The 26,767-nt window shown below is 45.6% G+C and overlaps 1 long non-coding RNA gene across 1 annotated transcript; it reads left to right on the top strand.

Moving 5' to 3' along the window:
• Positions 1-3,195: 3,195 nt before the first annotated feature.
• Positions 3,196-25,049, top strand: LOC117503209. The gene is made up of 3 exons (XR_004558518.1): positions 3,196-3,206; positions 6,587-6,594; positions 24,948-25,049. It is a non-coding gene; the product is annotated as an uncharacterized LOC117503209 (long non-coding RNA).
• Positions 25,050-26,767: the final 1,718 nt, after the last annotated feature.

Genomic DNA, 26,767 nt, shown 5'->3' with positions numbered 1-26,767 from the left:
ACCATGGTGAGACAGGAAGAGAAATGGTGTTGGGGTCATTTTAAAGGAAGAGTATGTTAAAAGTGTGTTGGAGGTTCATCGAGTGTCTGACAGGGTGATGAGTGTGAAGTTGGAAATTGAAGGGGTGATGATGAATATCATCAGTGCATATGCCCCACAGGTAGGTTGTGAGATGAAGGAGAAAGAAGATTTCTGGAGTGTGTTAGATGAGGTGGTGGAGAGTGTGCCCAAGCATGAATGAGTTGGTGATAGGAGCGGAGTTCAATGGCACGTTGGTGAAGGGAACAGAAGTGATGAGGAAGTAATGGGTAGATATGGTATCAGGATAGGAATGGGGAAGGACAGATGGTAGTTGATTTTGCAAAAAGGATGGAAATGGCTGTGGTGAATACAGTGGTCCCTCGCTAGAACGCGATTCACCTTTCACGGCCTCACAGTTTTGGCGGATTTTTTAGTGCAATTTTGCATGCTTTTTTTTTTTTTTACAGTGCATTGTGTTCTGCATCCTCATCAGGTAGGCCAGTTGCGGCACTGGTCGGCATCACCGTCATTGGCTAAGGGAGAGCACACGCATTGTGTTCTGTGTCCTGATTGGCTAAAGCCCAGTTTACACATAGACGGTTTTGTCGGCGGGTAGTACATAGGCCGAAATTCGCGGTAGTTCTGGCTGTTTTCGTGGTGGAAAGGGGCGTAGCTTTTCGCTGGTGTTTTGAGCAGCCGTACTAGCCGCAAATATGCGGATAAAACGCCGATAAATCCGCAGAATAAAGCAGAGTTTTGACGCCGTAGCATCCGGCACACGTCAGGCAACGGGGGTTAATACCCAGTTCTATCCTTTACAATCGCAGGTTAAGACGCGCGTGAGAACGGCGGTGTTCTGCTTGCTGCCGATAATGCCCTGTGTACGCTGGATTTATCCAGGCAAATCCTGCGTTACTCCAGGAACTTTCGCATATAGGTACCGCCCCCAGAGTATAATAGGCTGAAGCAGCTGTCAGTGCAGGGGGAGGGGAGCTCATCTATCAGCCTTTTCTTTCTCTCTTTTTCCCCTCCTCAACGTGTTGCTCCGTCTCCACCACAGGGCTACCCTCTGCTTCTGAACCAGACCTCTTGGTAAGTCCTTGCCGCTGCCAATTTTATTTTAGGAGGCATACTGGAGCTTCTCTGCAAAAATATCTGGAGCTGGCCGTGAGTGAGAGGCCTGCATGCAGCGCGCTAGCGTTTTTGTACTGACCGCGCCCCTATCGACCGTTTGGAACACCGTTAACCGGGAGGTGGCGTTTAGAACAGCGTACTGTCAGCTAGCGCCGCCGTTTTGTCTGCCTCTGTTGCCGGTTAAAATGCCTTTGAGGATGCAGATGTGGGCTCTATCGCCGTTTTACACACCGTTGGTTAGGGATACAACGCCGGCCGCCAATTACGGCGGTGTAAACTGCAGCACTACAGGAAGGGGCGGGATGACACAGCGATTAAAAAGTATCAAACGCCGTTGTTCGCGTTGTCTCCGTTGTCAGGCCACTTCTCTGGGAGCGCTCCCGGAATTATTCGACATGTTGAATATTTTTCTACGATTCCCGGTGAAGCCAGAACCAAACCATGCCCCCATGCGCCGGCGTTAACTAAGGCGTTTGATCCCTAAAACGACCCGGAGGGGGCAAAATCTCTGCCGGGACGCTTCCGGGAGAGTTTACCGTCTATGTGTAAATGGGGCTTTAGGGACTGTAGACCATTTTCAATCAGTCTCCTCCGTGCCGTGTCTCCTGTACAGTACAGAATGGGGTCAGCTTGCCAAATTTGTTTATAAGAATCTTCTCGCCCAGAAGAAAAAGAGCACCAACAACTACCCATAACTATGTTCTTCACTCGGAAGAAGGACACCTGCACTGAGGCCTTCAGTGGGAAAAGACGCTACAGCGGAGCAGCGCCAGGATAAAGAGGCACGGTCAGAGGATCTGTGAAATACTGGTGAGTCACTATTAATAATTTGTTATGTGTCCAACCTCGTAGGTTGATCGTTAAAATTTAATTCATTAGTTCTAAAAGCCATCATAATTATTTATAAGAAAATGTTCAGTTTTATTTCTCAAACAAATGTTTGGGCCTGAAAACAGGTTTTGATCTTTGGTTTCATTCTATAATACTGGACTTATTTTTCTACTAAGGTTTGGAAAGTGAGAAAATGTTAATGCCTGTTTGAGAAAAGAGTATAACGTGTGTAGTGAGGGGTTTTACAGCCTTAAAACGTCTATTATAATTGTAAAAAAATAACATTGACTACTTCGTGAATTTTCACCTATTGCGGATTATTTTTAGAACGTAACTGCACGCGATAAACGAGGAACCACTGTACGTACTTCAAGAAAAGGGTAACATATAAGAGCGGAGGAAGGTGCACACAGGTGGACTACATTCTTAATAGGAGATGCAAGCTAAAAGAAATCAGAGACTGTAAGGTGGTGGCAGGAAAAGAGTGTCATTAGACAGCATAGGATGGTTGTTTGTAGGATGACTTAGAGGTAAAGAGAAGAAGAGAGGTGAGAACTCAACAAAGGATCAGATGGGGCAAGCTGATGGAGGAAGACTGTTGTGTGAAATTTAGCACGCAGGTGAGAGAAGCACTGGATGGAGGGGAAGCAGTTTTGGAAAACTGGAAAAGTACTGCAGATGTGGTGAGGGAGACAGCTAGGGCAGTACTGGGTATGGACATCTGGACAGTGGAAGGAAGACAAGGAGACTTGGTGGTGGAATGAAGAGGCCGGAAGGAAAGCATAAGGAGGAAAGAGGTTGGGCGAAAAAGTTTTGGATAGTCGGAGAGATGAAGGAAGTACACAGGAAGTACAAGGAGATGTGGCACAAGGTGGAAAAGAGAAGTGGCAAAAGCGAAGGGAAAAGGCTATATTGGGATCGCACAAGAAGTGCAATAGTAAAGAAGGATGGAAACGGTCTTTTACCGAATGGCCAGACAAAGGGACGAGCTGGAAAGGATGTGCAGCAGGTTAGGTGTAAACGATGCACATGGTAATGTGCTGACAAGTGAGGATTGTGTGCTGAGAAGGTGGAGGGAATATTTGAAGAGCTGATGAATGAAGAAAATGAGTGAGAGAAAAGGCTGGATGATGTGGTGAGAGTAAATCAGGAAGTACAAGAGATTGGTAAGGAAGAAGTGAGGGCTGCTATGAAGAGGATGAAGAGTGGAAAGGCAGTTGGTCCAGATGACATCCCAGTGGAGGCATGGAAATGTCTAGGAGAGATGGCAGTGGAGTTTCTCACCAGATTGTTTAATAAAATCTTGGAAAGTGAGAGGATGCCCGAGGACTGGAGACGAAGTGTGCTGGTTCCTATTTTCAAGCACAAGGGTGATGTGCAGAGCTGCAGTACAGAGGCATAAAGTTGATCAGCCACAGCATGAAGTTATGGGAAAGAGTAGTAGAAGCTAGGCTTAGAAAACAGGTGAATATCTGTGAGAATACTTTTGGAGAAGTACAGAGAAGGCCAGAAAGAGTTACACTGTGTGTTTGTGGACTTAGAAAAAGCTTATCATAGGGTGCCAAGAGAAGAGCTGTGGTATTGTATGAGGAAGTCTGGAGTGTCAGAGAAGTATGTTAGGGTAGTGCAGGACGTGTACAATAATAGTGTGATAGCGGTGAGATGCGCAGTCGGAATGACACACTTATTCAAAGTGGAGGTGGGATTACACCAAGGATCAGCTCTGAGTCCTTTCGTGTTCACAGTGGTGATGGACAGGTTGACGGATGAGTTCAGACAGGAGTCCCCATGGACTATGTTGTTTGCAGATGACATCGTGATCTGTAGTGAGAGCAGAGAGCAAGTTGAGTCTAGTCTGGATAGATGGAGATATGCTTTGGAGAGAAGGTGAATGAAAGTCAGTAGAAGCAAGACTGAGTACATGTGTGTGAATGGGAGGGTGCCCAGTGGAATAGTGCAGTTACAAGGAGTAGAATTAGTGAAAGTAGATGAGTTTAAATTTTTGGGTCAACTGTCCAAAGTAATGGAGAGTGTGGTAGAGAGGTGAAGAAGAGAGTGCAGGCAGGGTGGAGAAAGGTGGCAGGAGTGATTTGTGACCGAAGAATATCAGCAAGAGTGAAGGGGAAGTTTACAAGACAGTAGTGAGACCAGCTATGTTGTACGGTTTAGAGACGGTGGCACTAACAAAAAGACAGGAGGCAGAGCTAAGATATTGAGATTCTCTTTGGAAGTGACGAGAATGGACAAGATTAGGAATGAACATATCAGAGGGACAGCTCAGGTGGGATGGTTTGGAGACAAAGTCAAACAGGCGAGATTGAGTTGGTTTGGACATATGCAGAGGAGGGACACAGGGTATATAGGGAGAAGGATGCTGAGGATGAGCCACCAGGCAGGAGGAGAAGAGGGAGGCCAAAGAGGAGGTTTATGGATGTGCTGAGGGAGGACATGCAGGTGGTTGGTGAGACAGAGGTAGATACAGAGGACAGGGTGAGATGGAAACGATTGATCTGCTGTGGCAACCCCTAACAGGAACAGCCAAAAGACAAAGAAGAAGACGATTATACTCAGTGGTGGGCACAATTCGCTAATCACTAATTATTGAAGATAACGTTTTCATTATCGGATTAGTTTTTCAGATAACTTTGAAAACCATCATCAGACCAATTATCTTCTGATAAGTTTTGGTCCGATAATTTTTAGACCGCTAACATTTTCGCAGATGTAGTGTTTTGTAGTGGATGCCCAGGTCTATCCTCTACAGAAGAGCTGGTTCCAGAATAAACTACTCTATCCTCTGCAGGCAAAGGAGAACTGGTCATAGAAAAGAAAAAAAAAAACTTTTTTTTTTTTTTACCCCATACTAATACGCTGGCAATAGCACCCAAATCATCCATAGGCATAGAGCTTTAACTTATGGTTAGAATTTTAACCAAACTAATTTCGGACAAGTTATATAAATTAACGTCATGTCTGAAGTTTTATAAAGTGAAAATATCAGACATATGTTTTAGTTTTAAAGTAATGCACTAATTTTGAAGGTTTTAGTGTGGACATGGTGTGTGCGCAGTGCATTATGGGTAAAAGTTTACGACAGGAGAAATGCATTTGAGAGGCTCTGATCAGGCTCCACATGGACAACAGTATTAAAGTCTTTGTATATTGTGCCTAAAACTCTTGTGAATATATTCTCTGGGTTTATAGACATTGTTATTGAGTTTGTTTTATGTAAAAATGCCAGAAGCAGCCCAGGTTGCTTTTCTAAAAGCCGAAATTGTGATTCAGGCTGTGTGATATAACCGGCATCAAAATGCATAGAACACTGCCATCTACTGGCGACTGGTTATATCACAGTGTTGTCGACTGCAGGATTTTAAAATTATCTGTAGGTTTCCAAAACCTGAGAGACCCCACATGTGGAGATAAAAACAAATCATAGATCTGACAGGTTTAGTTGTAGAGCGTGTGGTGTCAGCCACACGGTAAAAACACACACAAACAGATTTCACACACGAATATTCCCAGGTCAGACACCTTGCTTTCTGATTGGCTGCATGTCACATTTAGCTCCTCACGTCCTTCTGAGGAGATCAGAGCACTTTTACAAACCACACACGGCAGGAATATCTGATAAGATTATATTTAACGTCATCACGATTGTCAGGGCATCCTTAAGATTGTCGGAAGGGGAAGATCGGGTCCGATATCGGCATAATTATCTTGCCATGTGAACCAAGCTTAATGTTATGATGTCTCACGGAGCGACTGATCTGTTATAACACCGCACCAAACATGTTTTCACTATTACTTGATTTCTTTGTGCGACTGACATCGTTATTCAAGCATTCAAATGGCGATTCCTGTTGCCACACAATTCCAATACACGAGAAAGTTTTTTGACAGTTCTTGTTATTGAAAGAAACCTTGTCTCCCTAACCAGATAGAGTTGTGATGTCATCACGCATGCGCTTAGGCACTGTCTAGCGGAATCTTGAAAATTTCTTTCTTTTTTATACAAATGAAAAAAATAACATATTTTACAAAAGCACATTTATTTGTAAACACCAACACGTTACACTGATTCACTTGTGTTGGTTTTTACCTAGAATGAATGTATCAACCAATCAGTATGAGCGGAGGCTTAGTTACCCTTAATCCCCTTTGGGGATCTGTGTGTCAATGTTCAAATCTTCAGAATTAATGCATTATTTTTAAATTAACAGATATGTGTTATATATCACTTAGTACATTTTAAGAGGTTACATTAATGTAGTTATTCTATCCGGAATAATTATATTTTTAAAGCAAAACCATAATTCAAACCTGCTTTCCATTTCAAGACCTCTGCCTCCTCATTGCTGGACCACTGTATCCTGTCAGAGTAAATGATGCTTTTCTACAGGAGGGGCAGGGTCAGACTGGGGACAAATTTCGGCTCTGGCATTTTTCCTCTGGACCAGCCCACTATTGGCCCAACGAATCCACCCCCAAACACGCACACCCACCATCCATACCGAACCCCCAATGAACAAACTATACACCTAAACACCATGAACACACCTAAACACACACTTTCACTGTCATTTCACCTTGATCATAGTACAAAATGTATTCCCGGCACCACGAGGGGCATCCTGATAACATTAAAGGCAATTACATATTTTGACAAAATTACAAGTTTAAATTACTATATATATATATATAAAACATCATGAGGTTTATGTCACAGAAATCCTACTTTACAATCACACTGCAGTCATTGTTAAATTATTTCCTTTTGCATTTATAATAAACATTTGTATTTATTTAGTGTTTGTTTTTCTGGTTGAAATAAGATATAAATAATCTACCAGACTTCAAAAAATATACAAGTTTCCATGTTATTTTATTTGTCTAAAAAAAATGTCTGAGGTTCCTTATGTTAAACAAGAATTATCTAATCTGAAATAACAGGTGGTTTTAATTTACAGATGAAAGGTTTCTAAAGAACCATTTATTGATTTATTTACCTATTTAATTACAAGTGTTCTAAACTTTTTTAACAGTAATCAGAAATTTTGAGATAACAACAAAAACATTTCCAATGATTTTTTCTTCAGAAAACTGCTCTCTAAATGAGCAGTCCTGTCACACGTTAATGTTTTGTACAGATCAGTGGTTTCTGCACCAATCGGATTGGTCCGATGAGGGTTGTATAATCCATGAACTTCAGACGTTTTACAGACTGGTGGCTGGAGGTGCAGCTGTTGGTGTACAAAAGGAAAGAGGAATGAATGCAGCCTTGGGGGTATCCGGTACTGATGGACCGTATGTTGGGGGCATGACCTCCCAGCTTCACGTGCTGCCTCCTGTTGGACTGGAAATTAGTGATCAACCGGCAGGTGGAGTTGGGCACGCCAAGCTGAGAGAGCTTGTCCTGCAGGAGGGCTGGGATGATTGTATTGGAGACAGAGGTGACGTCCACCAGCAGAATCCTGGTGTAGGTTCCTGGGGAGTTCAGATGCTGGAGGATGAAGTGGAGGGACAAGTTGACACCATCATCTACAGACCTGTTGGCTCTGTAGGCAAACTCCAAGGGATCCAGGAGTGGGTCAGAGATGGATTTGAGGTGTGTGAGCACAAAGCACTTGAAGAATTTCATCACCACAGAGGTCAGGGTAATGGGTCTGTTGCCATTAAATCCTGTAGTTCTTTGTTTTTTGGGAATGGGATGATGCGGATGTCATGAAGCATGGTGGCACCTGGCATGTCTCCAGTGAGGTGTTGAAGATGTCTGTGAACACTAGAGACCGTTGGTCTGTACAGTTCTTCAGTATGGATGGGGAGACAGAGTCAAGACTCCCTACCCAGTAGGCAGTCCATCGGTTTCCAGCTGAGAACCATGGCCTTAGATTTAGAGGTGCTGATCCTCATCCCATCCACTTCACACTCAGCTATGAACCGATCCAGTGAGTGTTGGAGGTCACAGGCCGATGAAGCCAACAGGACGACATCATCTCCAAAAAGCAGTGATGTTCAGTCATCCACTGTGAAATCTCACAGCACTTTTTATCTCACACACAAAAAGACGGTTTTTAGCATTCTCCTGGGCCTATAACCTATTGCAAGGGTTTTTTTTTTATGTGACTGTGCCTTTCTTTATCTTCCTCTTGGGGAGTTGATGGTCTAGTGGTTAAGCGTTGGGCTTGAGACCAGAGGATCCTCGGTTCAAATCTCAGCCTGACCGCAAAATCACTAAGGGCCCTTGGGCAAGGTCCTTAACCCTCTAGTTTCTCCCGTGTGTAGTGGGCGCCTTGCATGGCAGCATCCTGACATTGGGGAATGTGAGGTATTATTGTAAAGTGCTTTGAGCATCTGATGCAGATGGAAAAGCGCTATATAAATGCAGTCCATTTACCATTTGGCATCAACATTACATTACAGTTCAAAGAAATAGTGCCACCCATTGGTGAAATTACTGTATTACATCAAGAACTCTGATTCCTTTCTGCTTGATATTGCTCTGCTTGAAAGGCTTTCTGTTGGAACCATTCATTATTAAGGTTCCTGATTTCATTCCTGAGTGATTTGTTGCTTCCATTTATTTCCTTATCCTTTAGAAGTCTCTGAATCTCATCAGCTTGTTCATAAAACCATACTTCGCTCTCTGTTGCTTTCCAAAGACATGTCTGGCAACTCGCTGAAGCCTTCATTCAGATCATCCCAAGATTCTTCACATCTTGGAGCTTCTCTTCCAGGAAAAGTACCAACTTCACTTTCCTTTTAGCATTCACTGTGGTATCAGATTTTGATGGCAGTTTTGTCTTTCATTTCTTCTTGATCACAAAACAGCATTTTGTGATGAGGAGTTTATGGTCTGTAAACAATCTGCTCTGGGATCAATCTTTGTTACACTGATGAATGGCCTGGCTGTTCTGTTGGCAAGCACATGGTCGATTTGGTGCCAGTGTTTTCAGCACAGATGTTGTAGGTATTAATAAGGTGGTTCTTAAGCTGGAACATCGTTCCCATTATTGAGATGAAAGCTTGTACAAAATTCAAGTGGCATTAAGCAGTTCAAGTTCATCTTACCTGTTCCATGGTTTTTAATGACTGAAGACCATAACTGGCACTCCTTCATGACGTGAGCATTGAAATCACCGAAGACAATTACGCTGGTCTCCTTTGGCACTCGCTGAGGCTCTAATTAGAAGCTCTACTTTTCAAGTGTTGAATACTGCATTGTAAGTGCATAGACACTGATCAGGGTGAGACGAGTGTTATCCTTGAGTGGAATCAGAGCTGTCAGTCTGTCATTTATGGGTTTTGGAATGGTGTTATTAAATCTACTGGAAATGGCAAAGTCAACACCTGCAGTTTTACAGTGCATCTGGAAAGTATTCACACTTCACTTTTTCCACATTTTATGTTACAGCCTTATTCCAAAATGGATAAAATTCTCTTTTTTTACTCAAAATTTTACACAAAATACCTCATAATGACAATGTGAAAAAAGTTTGAGAGTTTTGCAAATTTATTGAAAAAAAGGAAAGAATCCCATGTATATATATTCACAGCCCTTTGCAATGAAGCTCAAAATTGAAGTCAGGTGCATCCTGTTTCCACTGATCATCCATGAGATGTTTCTACAGCTTAATTGGAGGCCACCTGGGGTAATTCAGTTGTTTGGACATGATTACAGCCAGACCTCTGCACCTCCTCCAGTTTCGGCGGAGGAAGAGCCTGCGCCTATTAAACCCTGCGCTGCAAACATTGTTTGATTGCTGACACCAAGTCGGCTAAAAGTCAAATTTCAGTGCTCTTCAGCGCGCTCCTGCAGGTGTTCCACCTGCTGCATGTGCCTGATGTTTGGGAAATGCGCCAGACGAGAGCCGCATGAAGCCACACATCTGGCTCTGTCCTCCTCCTCCTCCTCTCTGCGCCACTCTATGGCACAGAGCCCAACTACGCATGCAGTCCAAAGTTCTTCTGAAAAACTGGAGCGATCTGAATTCGGTTGGTGAATATGGGTGTGTGTGTGGAGACAATTCACCTCGTTCACAACGTGACAGAACTTAACGATGTTTTTTCTCTCTGTTTAAGGTGCAGCACCATCCAGAGATGGGAGTTATATTCGTGTTGGCATCCTCCTGTCCTGTGCGCCAATAGCATTTCTTGTATGTTTGTCCGTGAATTGTTCTGTAATTTATGTTTGTAGCATGGCCCAAGCAGAGGGTCACCCTTTGAGTCTGGTCTGCTTGAGGTTTCTTCCTCAGAGGGATTTTTCCTTACCACTGTTGCTGGGGTTGGTAAGGTTAGACCTTATCTGTGTGAAGCGCTTTGAGGCAACTCGGTTGTGATTTGGCGCTATATAAAAAATAAATTGAAATTGAAATAGAGCAAGCACACAGCGCCAGTGGTAAGGAAATACTCCTCTGATTATTTGAGTTAGAAACCTCAAGCAGATCAGACTCAAAGACTTCAAGAATGTTTAACACTCTCATCAAAACCACTATCACAAACTCCAATTAACAAAATAAGTTGATGATTTTTCATCATTACACTTTTCCCTGAATACTTTCCAGTCCTGCAAATCAAATCTGGTCAGCTGCATTTGCTGGAGTGGCTGTGCAAGTCAATGCATGAGTGACAATCAGTATCACATTTGTGCAGACAAAAAATGTTGACCATTGTGCGGATTGCTGCTGCTCCTTTCGCCTGGCTCTCTGTTGGGCGGCAGTTGTGTTCCGCGCTTCCTCTGAAATTTTCACGCCCTGCCTCACAGTAATGCGCCAAGCAGAGTGTTCCTCTGCTAGGCTTTCCCACGTCTTGATGTCAATACCACAGTTCTGCATATCACTCTTGCAGACATCCTTAAAGGGCAGTCTTGGGCGCCCAACCCCCCGAGAGCCTTCTGCCAGTTGGCCGTAGAGGAGGTCCTTTGGAATGCGGTCTGCATGCATTCACCTTACTACACATAACGCCTTAGTTTGAGATTAAGGAAGATAATTTTAGAAATTTTTATATCGAGAACACTGGTTTACTTTTTGTATTTAAAATGCCATAAACAAATTGAGTGAAATACCAAAGGGCTGAATACTTTTGCAAGCCACTGTATAATAGATTTGTGTGAGCCAAGTGGAGAGCATACAAACAACACACAGAAAGGCACTGAGCATGGGTGGAATCATACAAAGACCTTCATGCTGTGAGTCAAGGGTGCTAGGCACTGAGCCAATGCCAATTACAATGTCAGGACGGCACCTTCTCCACCCACCCAGTTCTCTGCACAATTACCTGCATTCAGCTGTTTTATCATCTTTGGAATATCACAGAGGTTTGAACATTCCCAGCTGACTGACAGGTCAGGTACAAATGCCCTGGCACTGGAGATATCCATCATGCAGGCAAAACAATCAGGGTAAATGTTCAAATTGGCCGGCCCAACAGGACAGTACAGCAGAATCATCTGTCAAAGACATGCTCAATTGTTCAGTAATGGGGCAGACATTCAAGACACCAAACATAATGTGTCACCTGCTCATACGAATGTCTCTCAACAATACCTCTTTGTTTAGCCTCAGAGCCATCACAGCCCACTTTCTCAGTGTTTACCACCAACTTGTGTACTCTGATTCATCTGGGTGATATTTACAGTGAGCTTAGAATGCCTGTCTAGACAGGGATCATAAATCAGTGTGGAAAATCTTTTCTTTTTCATTACAGCAACCTGGGTTTCACCTTATATTTGTTCAAGGTCTCTCAAGGTCACACTTGAAGTTGCGCATTATAAGCACATGTATGAATTCCTATCCATGTTGAATAGTAACCATGCACCTATCTGGTACTGTTTAGCCACTATACATGATAAATGCTTGAATAACCTTGAATATCATGATCTTTTTCAATCAAGGTTTAAAATTTATGGCACATTTTAAAAGCCAATGTATGACTTCCTCTTCAAGTCTAATAGCAATTATGGGTCAGTCATTTCAGAATCAGGAGGTACAAGCATTTGAAAGACGTCAATCTAGTACTTACAGTATTTGACAGTGTAAATCCTATGTACGTTATGAGGCCAGTACTCACCTCTGGATTTCATAGTGCACAGTGGATGAGAATCTCTGACCCTCCCTGGACAAGATGTCACAACTCAGAATACTTTCCGAGCCATGGCTGGTACTCATTTACAGCTGGCTGGACTGAGAAATGTGCTGGCAGTGTCAGCGATAATTTAACATGGGTCTAAATAATTGGTTGTCTAATTCCTTAACTGCTCAAACTACCTGCTCCACAATCGGCCATGCTTTTGCTCTTGCACTGTGCCCGTCAACTTTAGCCACCAAACTTCGAAATTTAATTGGATCATCCTGGAACATAACCTAACATTTGGTTGAAATGCAACCACAGGTTCATGAAATGTTTTGTTAAGTCACTGACAAACACAAAAAAGGCTTTACAAATATAAACAGTGTAGTAAAGCTATCTAGGGCAGGTTGTCCTCAAAAACAGAGTAAGCTTGCAAGTGAGGAAGCCACCAAGACAACACTGGAGAACATACAAGCCTCAGTGGAGAAACAGCTTTTGTCAATTGTGTTAGCAGTCACAGCTTCATTCACTGATTTATCCATTTTCTGCCACTTATCCAGGTCCGGGTCACGGTGGCAGCCGACAAAGCCATGATTATTTGGTTTGCACAAAGGTTTGTTGTGCTGGCCGATGTTGGCAGACCGATTGGCTGTTCATAACTCGTGTCTGTAAATTAGAGCAGCTTATTCATTGGAGGTCCATGTCATAGGCAGTGAAGATGAGTTCAGTGTTGAGTTGACTAGTGCACCTATTTGCACCAGCTTTTCTTCACTGGCAGATGATAGATTTCACAATATGGTCAGGTGGAAACGTGTGAAAAGCCTGACGTCCGGTTGTGTGCCTGCAGTCCCTGTTACTAATGAAACCATTTTTTGCCCAAACCATCCCCATAATATCCCTGCTGACTTACGAGTATGTTTCACACTGGACAAAAGGTAGAAATGCTGTGCATTAATGACTGAGGTTTCCATTAGCTGCAATGTTGGATACTGCAGCTATTGTTCAATGTTGACCCAGAGTGAGAGCCTCTAATAGAGCTTTTCAATACAGATTTATATCAGCTCTATAGGGTGTCTCAAAAAAATGTACCCAAAAGTATTTTGACGGCACAGAAAAACCAATCATTATCAGACATTTTGCATGGCCATGTGGCTGAAGCATGCAATTTTTCTCCCCAATGCACAGTTTTAGTTCAGTCTTTCCTTTTTGATGTTTTAACCATTTATCTTTTACACCACATGATCAATGTAATGTCCTTCTCTGAAGTTTCTGGAGAAACAAATCATTCGTCTTCAGTTTTCTGGAAAACCACCTAGAAAATTCAAGTCTCGTTGCCATTTGTTGGGGAGTCAGCTCACTCTGAGACTGAATTTTGTATGGAAAGAGATGCAAGTCAGCCCATAGGATGCGTTGCACAGAACCTGACGAATTTTGTTGTCTGAATTAGAGTGTAGCGCATGGCCTCGATTCGCCGTAATTAAATGCATTAATGTTTTCTCAACAAAAACCTGAGGTTTTAAACTGAGGTCAGAGACGTGTTTTCACTCCTAACTGGGAAGCTCCTGGTTCCATCTGGAAATAAGCTTTGGAGACACTTACGTGAGGCTGCTCTGGCCCCACATCACAACAGAACTATAACTCAGAGTTTTTCAAAGGAGCCCTTGCTTGTTTATCAGTAAAGTTTTGGTCACTGTGAATTACATGGCATTATAATTGCTTCACGTCAGAATCTGAACTTCCCCAGGCCACGAGAATCCACCTTTTATGGCCTCATGCCAAGGCCAGAAACTCTCCAGAACAGGAAAAAGAAGTCTTCCATGATAAGACGTGTCAATAAACTTTGAGCCTTGACAACCAGCAGTTAACTCTAAGTGAAGAAAAATAGCTTTTGTTTAAATGCAGGAGAACAGTATTTTATTTTATGCATATAAAATTCTAATGTTGTTTCTGTTGTTTAATCAAACAATCTGGTAGCACAAGAACATATTTTCCACTCATGATTAGTGGTTGGGTGACGCCATTTATTACCAACTAACTGTGTTTGCTCTTTTTAAATCATAATGACAACAGAAACTACCCAAATGACCCTGATCAAAAGTTTACATCCCCCTGTTCTTAATACTGTGTATTGCCACCTTTAACATCAGTGACAGTTTGGAGTCTTTTGTGGTAGTCTGGACGAGGCTCTCTGATGGTAAAGCTGCCACTGAATATGTCTTGGACATTATTTACATCAATTACAAAGAAATACAAACAGTATGATGCTATTTGGTAAATCTGCATGCAGTAGACGGTTCTCAAAAAGTGAGTGACTGTGCAAGAAGGAGAATGAGGAAAGCCACCAAACACCCCAACCCAGAAGAAGTTACAGGCTTATGTGACTGTGACTGGAGAAATTGTGCACAGTGCAAATTCTGCATTTTGCATCACCACTCTTAGCTTCATAGTGGAGTAGAATGGAGAAGGATATTCTTTATCAAAACAGATAAAGTCTAGGCTTGCATCTCAGATGTGCCTTCTGGAAGTTTTGTAGCTGACTGCACCTAAGGCATTAATTCACCAGCAGTAAATTAACAGCGAATCAGGCAGATTACTAAGGTGGTCAGCCCATGCTTCACTAACACCCAGATTTAGATGTAGTGAGGCCGAAATCTGTGCTGTTACTTATTGAATTAAAGGAATAGGAAGCACAATTCCATGTGACACTGTTATGCTAGCCATATGAGAGGGAGAATAGATGCACCTTTTGTCTGGACTTGAAAGAGTGTTTTATCTCTGCAGGGAGATCATTCCACAAGGCAGGCGCATGACGAGAAGGCTCTGTGGCCTGCCAAGTTTTTTTTAACCTCACAGACACAAAGTAGTCCTGCGCCCTGAGAACACAGAGCACAGGCTGGTATGTAGGGTGTAATTAGGTCAGGAGGAACTAATACATGAATGATTTCATAAACATTAAAATCTGACCTCACAGAGACAAGAAGCCAATGAAAGGAGGCCAAAATGGGTGTAACTTTCTTCTTCTTGCCAAAATTCTGGCTGCAGCATTTTGAAACAATTGGAGACCACTAATGCTGGACTGTGGTAAACCAGTGAATAAGACACTGCAATAATCCAAGCTAGAAGAAACAAATCGGATCTGGGAGAAGTTTCTGCTCTGGATCACCATTTTATCATGGTGGAGGGGTTTGTGTGCTCCAGTGATCCTGGGAGCTGTGATGTCTGGTGCATTTGCTCCTGGTAGGGCCATGTCCCAGGTGAGGAGACAGAGAATCTTTATGGACCTTTATAATTGACACAGTTAGGGGTAAGGTCACCTTGACCAAATTAGGGAGACCAGGGCCAACTCCTGGCGCCAGGCCTGGGGGTTGGAGCTCACAGGCAAGTGCCTGGTGGCCAGATCTACCACCATGGGACTCAGTTAGGCTCAGCCCAAGAAACAAAATGGTGTCATCTCCTAGTGGGCTCACCACCTGCAGGGAGTCTGTAGAGGGTCTGGTGCACTGCTTTCCTGCAGTGAACATTGGCAAATGCCCATATGAACTGACATTTTGTTATTTTTATATGATTAATCATAGTAACAAAATAATAGCAACAATAATACCGGCCCTGTGACAGACTGGTGTACTGTCCAGGGTTTACCGCCTCATGCCCTATGACTGCTGGGATAGGCTCGAGCCACCGACCGTGACCCTTTATTGGAGTAAGTGAGTATAAAAATTGGATGGATGGATAATAATTACAACAACAACAACTATTTATACAGGAAATTTCCAGGAATCAATGCACCAAATAAAATAAATTCCACTATTTAAAGTACACTGCAACAGTACACAAAAACCCAAATTAAAACCTGATTAGAATCAAATGGATTCAGTTTTTTATTGCTGTGTTTTCCCGAGCTGTGGACCAGCAGTCTGTGTTCATCTGCATCATATATGTTGTACATCTTGCTGACATCTTCCTGCATAAAGCCACTTCTCCATCCATGTCCACCTGAAGACTTATTTGTCCAAAAAGCATAAAATAGCATCCAGCATGTCCAGTGCACATTTATTTGTCCATTTTGGTTAGTTTTGGAGTGAAGTAACAGCACATGCTGTGGTGTGTCCATGCTGCTGAGTTCCTGTCTGTGTGACTTAAAATCTGGTGTGACATATATGTTTGGTTTTTCCTCTTCAAGAGACAGTTTTTGACAGTTGAGACTTACATTCTCTCATGCAACTCTGGAAATATAGTAATTGTTCAAACTAGACAACCTGTTGTGTGGGCCGCTGAAGAGGAGGTACTGCTGGCCCACCACCACCAGAGGGCACCCTGCCTGGAGTGCGGGCTCCAGGCACCAGAGGGCGCTGCCGCCTCACAGGAGAAGCCGGGGTGACAGCTGACACTCATGACAGCTGTCACCACTCATCGGATCAGCATCGGTATATCAGCAAGACGTCATCTCCACCTCTTGCCGAGATATCGTTCTACCTGGAAGGTAACGTACCTCAGCTGACTGTTTTGACAGTATTTCTGTGACTAGTGCATTAGTGTGGACTCCTTTTCCAACGAGAGGTGGAGGTAGTTTTCCTGCCGTGTGGATTGCTGGGTGCAAACGCGCCCACATTTAATTGTTTTTTGTTCCTCGCCAGCAGTACCAGGTCCGACACGCGGAGGCAGTGGCCACCTGGGAGTTCGGGACTTGGCGGCTCCAGTATTCCCGGGTCTGGTGGCGGAGGAAATCGTGTGGTTCCGGTTCTGCTTTGGACAGACGTCTCCTATCTTCGAGCCTGCCCACACGACATCTTTGTGAATTGACTTTTGACCATTGTTGTAATCTGTTGTATTTTTGCACATTCACAACAGTAAAGTGTTGTTATTTGACCTACTCCATTGTCCGTTCATTTGCGCCCCCTGTTGTGGGTCTGTGTACCTACACTTTCCCAACAGGATATCTCGGCCAACGTCATGGATCCCGAGGGGCGTCAACCGGCTGTTGAACGGCCAATGGAAGAACAGGGCGCACAGGCGTCCGGAGGAATGATCGGTGAGTTGCAGCGGATCCTCACCGCTTTCACGGCTCGGTTGGATTTAATGACCGAGCAGAACGTCCTCCTTTACGCAGGGTGGGGCTCTCGCCGCGCAGGTGGAAGCGCGCCCTCAGGGCGCTGCTGCGGCTCTCCCTCCTGTCGACCCTGTGCGTAACAGTGACGTTCCACAGGTCGTTCAACGACCCCTCCCACCTTCCCCTGAAGCATACATAAGCCCCCCAGAGCCGTACGGGGGTTGTGTGGAGACATGCGCGGACTTTCTTATGCAGTGTTCGCTCGTGTTCGCACAACGTCCCGTCATGTACGCTGATGCTAGTAAGATCTTATGTAATTAATCTGCTTCGCGGCAAGGCACGCGCTTGGGCTACAGCGCTCTGGGAGCAAAATTCACGGCTCCTTCTGACATATGATGGGTTTGTGAGGGAGTTCAGAACAGTGTTCCATCACCCAAATAGAGGAGAGACCGCTTCAGCCGTGCTGCTGTCAATGAGACAGGGCGCCGGAGCGCAGCTGCTTATGCAGTCGACTTCCGCATCGCGGCTGCGAGGTCCGGCTGGAATAACACTGCCCTCCGCGCCGCCTTCGTAAACGGACTGTCGTTGGTCCTGAAGGAGCTCCTGGTGGCTAAGGACGAACTGCGGGATTTAGACGGGCTTATTGATCTCGTTATACGATTAGACAATCGGTTAGAAGAACGCCGTCGGGAACGAGACGAAGGGCGTGGCCGGGCACGCGCCGTCCCTCTCCCTTCCGGTTCCGACCGCGTCCCGCCCCCCCCACGCTCCACCCCCTACGCTCCGTGTGGTTACAGCTCCCCCTGCTGACGAAGCTATGGACCGAGCAGGGCCACATTTAGAGCACCAGATAGACAGTGTTTTGTTTGTGGCTCGATAGAGCATCAGGTAAGAGACTGCCCCGAGCGGTTACAACACCAACGCCCGCCCTAGAAACTGGGCTAGGGGTGGGCCGAGACATTCACGTGGGACACACCCACATTGCCACACGACTCCCAGTTACAATCCTTTATGAGGATTTAACCCTGAAGGCCCCAGCACTGGTGGACACGGGCTCTGAAGGGAATCTGTTAGACAGCAGATGGGCCAGGGATAGGGCTCCCTCTGGTGGTGCTTACCTCACCTGTGCAGGTGCGGGCACTAGATGGCTCCCTACTCCCTCCAATCACACATAAGACACCACCAGTAACTCTGGTGGTGTCAGGAAATCACCGGGAGGAGATCGAGTTTTTTGTGACTCCTGCTACCTCCCGTGTGATTTTAGGGTTCCCCTGGATGTTAAAACACAATCCCCGGATCGATTGGCCGTCCGGGTAGTGGTTCAGTGGAGCGAGACCTGCCATCGGTATGTTTAGGTTCCTCGTTCCTCCCGGTTCCCGGCTAAGGAGGAGTCAGAGTCCCGCCCAATCTAGGGACGGTGCCGGTGGAGTACCATGACCTTGTGGATGTGTTCAGTAAGGATCTGGCGCTCACCCTTCCCCCCCACCGTCCGTACGATTGTGCCATTGATTTGGTTCCAGGCGTTGAGTTCCCGTCCAGCAGGTTGTACAACCTCTCACGACCTGAGCGCGAATCAATGGAGACCTATCCGGGACTCTAGTGCCGGGTTGATCCGGAATTCCTTCCCCGATGGGTGCAGGTTTCTTTTTGTGGGAAAAAAGGATGGCGGACTACGTCCATGCATTGATTACAGGGGCTGAACGAAATTACGGTTCGTAACCGATACCCATTGCCCTTGTTGGATTCAGTTTCACGCCCTGCATGTAGCCCAAATGTTCACCAAGCTCGATCTTAGTGCGTATCACCTGGTTCGGATCCGGAAGGGAGACGAGTGGAAGATGGCATTTAACACCCCGTTAGGTCACTTTGAGTACCTGGTCATGCCGTTCGGTCTTACAAACGCCCCCGACGTTCCAATTGGTTAATGATGTCTTGCGGGATTTCCTGCACCGATTCGTCTTCGTATATCTGGACGACATACTCATCTTTCTCCGGATCCTGAGACCCATGTCCGGCATGTACATCAGGTCCTGCAGCGGTTAGAGAGAACCGGCTGTTTGTGAAGGGCGAGAAGTGCGAATTTCACCGCACTTCTTTGTCCTTCCTGGGGTTTATCATCTCCCCTAACTCCGTCGCTCCTGATCCGGCCAAGGTCGCGGCGGTGAGAGACTGGCCCCAACCCACCAGCCGTAGGAAGCTGCAACAGTTCCTCGGCTTTGCTCATTTTTACAGGAGGTTCATTAAGGGCTACAGTCAGGTAGTTAGTCCCCTGACAGCCCTGACCTCACCAAAAGTCCCCTTCACCTGGTCGGATCGTTGCGATGCCGCGTTCAAGGAGTTGAAACGGCGCTTCTCTCTGCACCCGTTCTGGTGCAGCCCGATCCTAGTCGCCAGTTAGTGGTTGAAGTGGATGCCTCGGACTCAGGGATAGGAGCTGTGCTTTCCCAGAGCGGGAAGACCGATAAGGTCCTTCACCCGTGTGCCTATTTTTCCCGCAGGTTGACCCCGGCCGAACGGAACTATGACGTCGGCAATCGAGAACTCCTTGCGGTGAAAGAGGCTCTTGAAGAGTGGAGACATCTGTTGGAGGTAACGTCCGTGCCATTCACGGTTTTCACTGACCACCGGAACCTGGAGTATATCAGGACCGCCAAGCGGCTGAACCCCAGGCAAGCCCGCTGGTCACTGTTCTTTGGCCGTTTTGACTTCCGGATCACCTACCGTCCCGGGACCAAAAACCAGAGATCGGATGCCTTGTCCCGGGTACATGAAGATGAAGTCAAAGCGGAGTTGTCGGATCCACCGGAACCCATCATCCCGGAGTCCGCTATCGTGGCCACCCTCACCTGGGACGTAGAGAGAACCGTCCGGGAGGCCCTGGCACGAAGCCTGGACCCCTGAACTGGGCCGAAGAACAGACTCTACGTCCCACCAGAAGCTAGGGCTGCAGTCCTGGACTTCTGTCACGGCTCTAAGCTCTCCTGTCATCCAGGGGTGCGAAGAACCGTGGCAGTTGTCCGGCAGCGCTTCTGGTGGGCGTCCCGAGGCCGACGTCCGGGATTATATCCAGGCCTGCACCACCTGCGCCAGGGGCAAAGCTGACCATCGCAGGGCTTCGGGACTGCTCCAGCCGCTGCCCGTGCCCCATCGCCCCTGGTCCCACATCGGCCTGGATTTTGTCACGGGCCTCCCACCGTCCCAGGGCAACACCACCATCCTCACGATAGTGGACCGATTCTCCAAGGCGGCCCCTTCGTGGCCCTCCCGAAGCTCCACGGCCCAGGAGACAGCGGACCTCCTGGTCCACCACGTCGTCCGGCTGCATGGGATCCCAACAGACATCGTCTCCGATCGTGGTCCCCAGTTCTCCTCGCAAGTCTGGAGGAGCTTCTGCCGGAACTGGGGCCACGGTGAGTCTCTCATCCAGGTATCATCCCCAGACCAACGGGCAAGCAGAACGGGCCAACCAGGAGGTGGAGCAGGCCTACGTTGCGTGACAGCCGCCACCCGGCGGCCTGGAGTACATATCTGGCCTGGATCGAGTATGCCCATAACAGCCAGGTGTCGTCAACCACCGGCCTCTCCCTTTCGAGGTGTGTCTGGGTACCAACCTCCTTTGTTTCCGGTGGTTGAGGGAGGTCGGTGTGCCCTCGGTCCAGGCCCACCTACGGAAGTGCCGTCGGGTGTGGCGTGCCGCCCGTTCTGCCTTGCTAAGGGCCCGGATGAGGACGAAGGCCCATGCAGACCGTCGGCGGACCCCGGCTCCTACGTACCGGCCAGGGCAGGCAGTGTGGTTGTCTACTAAGGACATTCCCCTACAAGTGGACTCCCCTAAACTGCAGGACCGGTATATCGGTCCGTTTAAGATCATCAAGGTACTCAGTCCAGCTGCAGGAGGTGCCCGTTGAGGGGGGGGGTCCTGTTGTGTGAGCCGCTGAAGAGGAGGTACTGCTGGCCCACCACCACCAGAGGGCACCCTGCCTGGAGTGCGGGCTCCAGGCACCAGAGGGCGCTGCCGCCTCACAGGAGTAGCCGGGGTGACAGCTGACACTCATGACAGCTGTCACCACTCATCGGATCAGCATCGGTATATCAGCAAGACGTCATCTCCACCTCTTTGCCGAGATATCGTTCTACCTGGAAGGTAACGTACCTCAGCTGACTGTTTTGACAGTGTTTCTTGTGACTAGTGCATTGTTAGTGTGGACTCCTTTTCCAACGAGAGGTGGAGGTAGTTTTCCTGTCGTGTGGATTGCTGGGTGCAAACGCGCCCACATTTAATTGTTTGTTGTTCCTCGCCAGCAGTACCAGGTCCGACACGCGGAGGCAGTGGCCACCTGGGAGTTCGGGACTTGGCGGCTCCAGTATTCCCGGGGTCTGGTGGCGGAGGAAATCGTGTGGTTCCGGTTCTGCTTTGGACAGACGTCTCCTATCTTCGAGCCTGCCCACACGACATCTTTGTGAATTGACTTTTGACCATTGTTGTAATCTGTTGTATTTGTTGTGCACATTCACAACAGTAAAGTGTTGTTATTTGACCTACTCCATTGTCCGTTCATTTGCGCCCCCTGTTGTGGGTCCGTGTACCTACACTTTCCCAACACAACTAACTGAAGTGAGAGAATTGTAATTGTGACGTGCTGAGAAGCATCTGGGCATTTTGGATATGGGCCGTGGTTTGGTCAAGAATCTGTTGGATGAGTATTGTGTAGGTCGAAGGAGGAGGAGGAAGAATCTGATTGCTGCTGTTTTCAATTGCCTGAATTGTGGTGGAAATCCACCACTTGGTTTACCAATCCACCATTAAACCTGACTTTAGAACAAGAACAAGAAGGCCCTTTGCATTTTACTTGTAAACACAGTATCATTAAATGTGATTGTTGTCCATGTGTATATGTATTACTGCTGCATTCAGTCCTGGTGGACGATGAAGGTTTGCACTGAAACTAGCAACTTTGTTACAGCTTCTGAGAACAACTTAAGGGTGTTACCCACTGCTTGCTTCCTCTGTCCCGTTTCAGCCCGTCTGCACGGCAGACTCTTTATATAGTGTGACCGACCTCTAGTGGTCGCACTCAGGCACCACAATAAAGTGCAGACCTGGCAACTGGTTGGCTTCCTGGCAACCTGCTCGAAAAATAAAGTGACCCTGTGCCTGGCTGTGTTCTCAGCCACAACTGCAACAAACGATGCCTTTGCTTCTAATTTTTACCCAGGTGGAACAAAATCAAACAGGTTTCAAGCTGTAGTCAGTAGGACTACCCCGTTTAAAGATGTTTGAACATGACTAAAGCTGGAAGTGACCATGCAATGACACCAATTTGGTAAATCAGGGTGAAATTTTTGAGCTGTTCAAAAAAATTTCACAATGGCCGTAACTACTGCGTATACCAAGTTTGTTCAAAATTGACAAAAGACGGATCAAGAAGTGTGATGCTTCATAATGCACCCAGATTTGCTATTTGGGATGAAACGGGAAGCAGCTGCACTCTGTGGAACAGGGTCATTACAGGGCACCATGCCAGCCTGCAGGCCACTCTGTTTTTAAGGGGTTAGGGGCTAACCCTAGTCTTCCCCTCCATATGGATTCGACTGAAACTTTAGCATTTAAGTACTCCTTGAGACAGTGTGACTTTCAGAATAAAATGTGCTTATAACATTCATAAACAGGACCTCGCAGTGGACGTTCAATCATAATCACGGGCGCATGCTGTACATAGCCCACTGGGCACAGCAGTCTCTTTCTATCTCAGCTGCTGACATTCAAACAAAGCATGCACTCCTCCACCCATCTGCAGGATCCCAATGAAAAACAACAACAAATGAATCACAGACAACAGCAGCCCACTTTACTCCCTTCACAGCATACAGAATGTCATTGCACCCAACAATACAGTGATGGATGGGGTTTAAGTATCTACTGTATCCACAACACAAAACTTGACTCCACCGTGCACTACCTACAAATTTTACACTTCTTTGAATACCATAGACATTTTTTTGAAGATGCCCCAAGTTAAACTGTAGATTTCTTGCTGCCAAAAAATCTGAACTGAAAACCTTTCTCTAAAACCTTAACTTCATGCAAAAATGATTTGCTGCATCTCCTACTGTGGTGGGCAGTTAATGCCTTCAGCAATTTTAGTCTGGCTAAAATTTACAGAATGTTGCTCTGTAGCTGTGAGCAAACACATAAAACACAACTTTCTATTTAAGAGCCCAAAGCCTGAATATTCTCTGTCGTGACAATTAGATACCTGTACAAAATTTGATTTTGAATTATGAAAGGACACTGTCATAGAAATGTTTACTCTGGAGAAATTTATATTTGATTTGTCCTGATGATGAAAGGCATCACCTTCTCAGCACAAGAGAAAAAACAGAATCTTTTTTCCTATTTGAAGCCCCTTTGTTCTTTGTCTGATTGGCATTTGACATTCATTCCTGCATTTCATGCGTGAAACACATTCCAGAAAAAGTTGAGACTGTGACAATTGAGGGTTTGTAATGAAGTATTTAACATGGTGAACAGGTGACTCTAAAATGACCAATGGTGTGACGGAGAGTGTGAATAAGTTTGTCTATATGCATCGTCTGTTATGTTTCGGACGCAGCTCGGAGAACCGACCAGCGTTTGAAAGACCCAGTATGAAATAAGCAGAGCACGGTACAAAGGCTAACTGAATTTAATACATAACAGTGATACATAAAACAAAGTGCGGTCTGGCGTGGTGCGCTCCCAGCAGCGCTAACGGTCCGGAGCCAGAAGCTGTTCGGACTCTGGGACCCCGCCGACACCCCCCAGGTGGCCGCAACAAACCGAGTCTGTGAAAGAAGGAACCATTATGTGAGTCCACACTCTACACAGAGAGAACACTTAAAGGTGTACAAACAGCAAACACTTCCTGGCTTGATTGCTAATCAACTTCCCAACCTGCAGGCATGGAACATCCAGTTCACAAAACTCCACTGCAGTGGAAGTCGATACATGACTAACATACAGCTCAATATAATAAAGGTGTGAGGGACACCACATTTACTGACTGTATAAATGTTAGTCACAAAATCTAACGTACCTCAGGAAGTGTGCTGACTAGCGTGAGACCTCACCCCCTCCTCTTTCACAGACCGTGCATCAAACCTGGACGTTCTCTGCATCCATTGATGATGAGATGGCTCCCGAGACGACGATCTCACCCGTCTGGTCACAAGGTCGAGTCTCTGGCAAATACACACTGTGCACTCCAGTCTTAAATGCCACCATGTTCCAATCCATGCAGATGCACCACAGCTGTGAGTCCTGATGAGCCGCAGGTGATCAGCCTCAGGTGATCAGGGTGAGGTCCTGATAAACTCAGCAACACAGCCACTCAGTTCCAAATGCAAACCACCTGGAAGGAGAAGCAAAGGACAGAAACAAAAAGGCAGCCAGGCCCCCCCAGCCATATAACATCGTCCCTGTGATAGACAGGTGCCCCGCCTCTCGCCCAATGACCACTGGGATAGGCTCCATCCCTGTGAGCCTTAACGGCAATAAGTGGGTTTGAACAATGAATGAATGATTGTCTGCAATGAAATAGGAGTTAAAGTAAATGTAATAATCATGTATGTATTAGCGGAAAATAACATACATGATTGGAGCCCCCTTAGGAAGCAACCACACAAGTATGTGGGTAAAACTGTGTTTAATCGGCATCATCAAATAGCAGACAGAGGTGAGGTTACAAAAGGTAAGTAGTCCAATGAGCAACAGTGTCTATGAGGACTCAGAAGTAATCCAAGTAAGCAGGCAGCCGCTCAGTACACAGGCTTTAAACATAACAGGTAAAAGGTCCAAAATTGTCAGGTTAAAGGTATTGGGCCACTAAGCTTTTTAATATTTAAGGCATAAAAAGATTTTTCTTTGGCACCACTATAATTTAATTTATTAGACTTTAAATGGGGGATTCATACAACCCCAATTCCAATGAAGTTTGAATGTTCTGTAAAATGTAATAAAAACAGAATACAATAATTTGCAAATCCTCTTCAACCTATATTCAATTGAATACACCACAAAGACAAGATATTTAATGTTCAAAGTGATAAACGTTATTGTTTTTTTGTATTTGCTCATTTTGAAATGGATGCCTGCAACAAGTTTCAAAAAACCTGGGACAGTGGTATGTTTACCACATCACCTTTCCTTCTAAACACTCAAGCGTTTGGGAACTGAAGACACTAATTGTGAGTGTCATGATTGGGCATAAAAAGAGCATCCCCAAAAGCTCAGCCATTCACAAGCAAAGATGGGATGAGGATCACCACTTTGTGAATAACTGCGTGAAAAATAGTCCAACAGTTTAAGAACAATGTTTCTCAATGTTCAATTGCAAGGAATTTAGAGATTCCATCATCTACAGTCCATAATATAATCAGAAGATTCAGAGAATCTGGAGAACTTTCTACCCATAAGCTACTTGTTGAAAACCAACACTGAATGCCCGTGACTTTTGATCCCTCAAGCGGCACTGCATTAAAAACATCACTGTGTAAAGGATCTTACCGCGTGGGCTCAGGAACACTTCAGAAAACCATTGTCAATTAGCACAGTTCATCGTTACATCTGCAAGTGCAAGTTAAAACTCATCATGCTAAGAGAAAGCCATACATCAACAACATTCAGAAACGCCACCACCTTCTCTGGGCCTGAGCTCATTTGAAATGGACAGACGCAAAGTGGAAAAGTGTGCTGTGGTCTGATGACTCCATATTTCAAACTGTTTTTGGAAATCATGGACGTTGTTTCCTCCGGACAAAAGAGGGAAAAGACCATCCAGATTGTGAACAGTGCAAAGTTCAAAAGCCAGCATCTGTGATGGTATGGGGGTGTGTTAGTGCCCATGGCATGGGCAACTTACACATCTGTGATGGCACCATCAATGCTGAAAGGTACATCCAGGTTTTGGAGCAAACATGCTGCCATCCAAGAAACGTCTTTTTCAGGGACGTCCCTGCTTATTTCAGCAAGACAATGTCAAGCCACATTCTGCATGTGTTACAACAGCGTGGCTTCATAGTAAAAGTGCGGGTACTAGACTGGCCTGCCTGCAGTCCAGACCTGTCACCCATTGAAAATGTGTGGAGCATTATGAAGAGCAAAATACAGCAACAGAGACCCCGACTGTTGAACAACTGAAGTCATACATCAAGCAAGAATGGGAAATAATTCCACCTACAAAGTTTCAACAGTTAGTGTCCTAAGTTCCCAAACGCTTATTGAGTGTTGTTAGAAGGAAAGGTGATGTAACACAGTGGTAAACATACCACTGTCCCAACTTTTTTGAAACATGTTGCAGGCATCCATTTCAAAATGAGCAAATATTTGCACAAAAACAATAAAGTTTATCAGTTTGAACATTGTGGTGTATTCAATTGAATATAGTTTGAAGAGGATTTGCAAATCATTGTATTCTGCTATTATTTACATTTTACACAACATCCCAACTTCAGTGGAATTGGGGTTGTACATGATGTTTCTAAAATAAATGGGTGGTCCTATAGGTTTATCTTCAAGTTGGAAACAAAACAACACAGCAACAGGTTGTAACAGGAAATGCAAAGACAGAAGAAAAACACTGGAAGACTTGGGATGAGGCAGGATGTTCTGGCAATGAAGTGATGGAT

Source organism: Thalassophryne amazonica, chromosome 2 (assembly GCF_902500255.1).
Source record: "Thalassophryne amazonica chromosome 2, fThaAma1.1, whole genome shotgun sequence".
Lineage (NCBI taxonomy): Eukaryota > Metazoa > Chordata > Actinopteri > Batrachoidiformes > Batrachoididae > Thalassophryne > Thalassophryne amazonica.
This window is presented reverse-complemented; position numbering and strand designations above follow the sequence as displayed.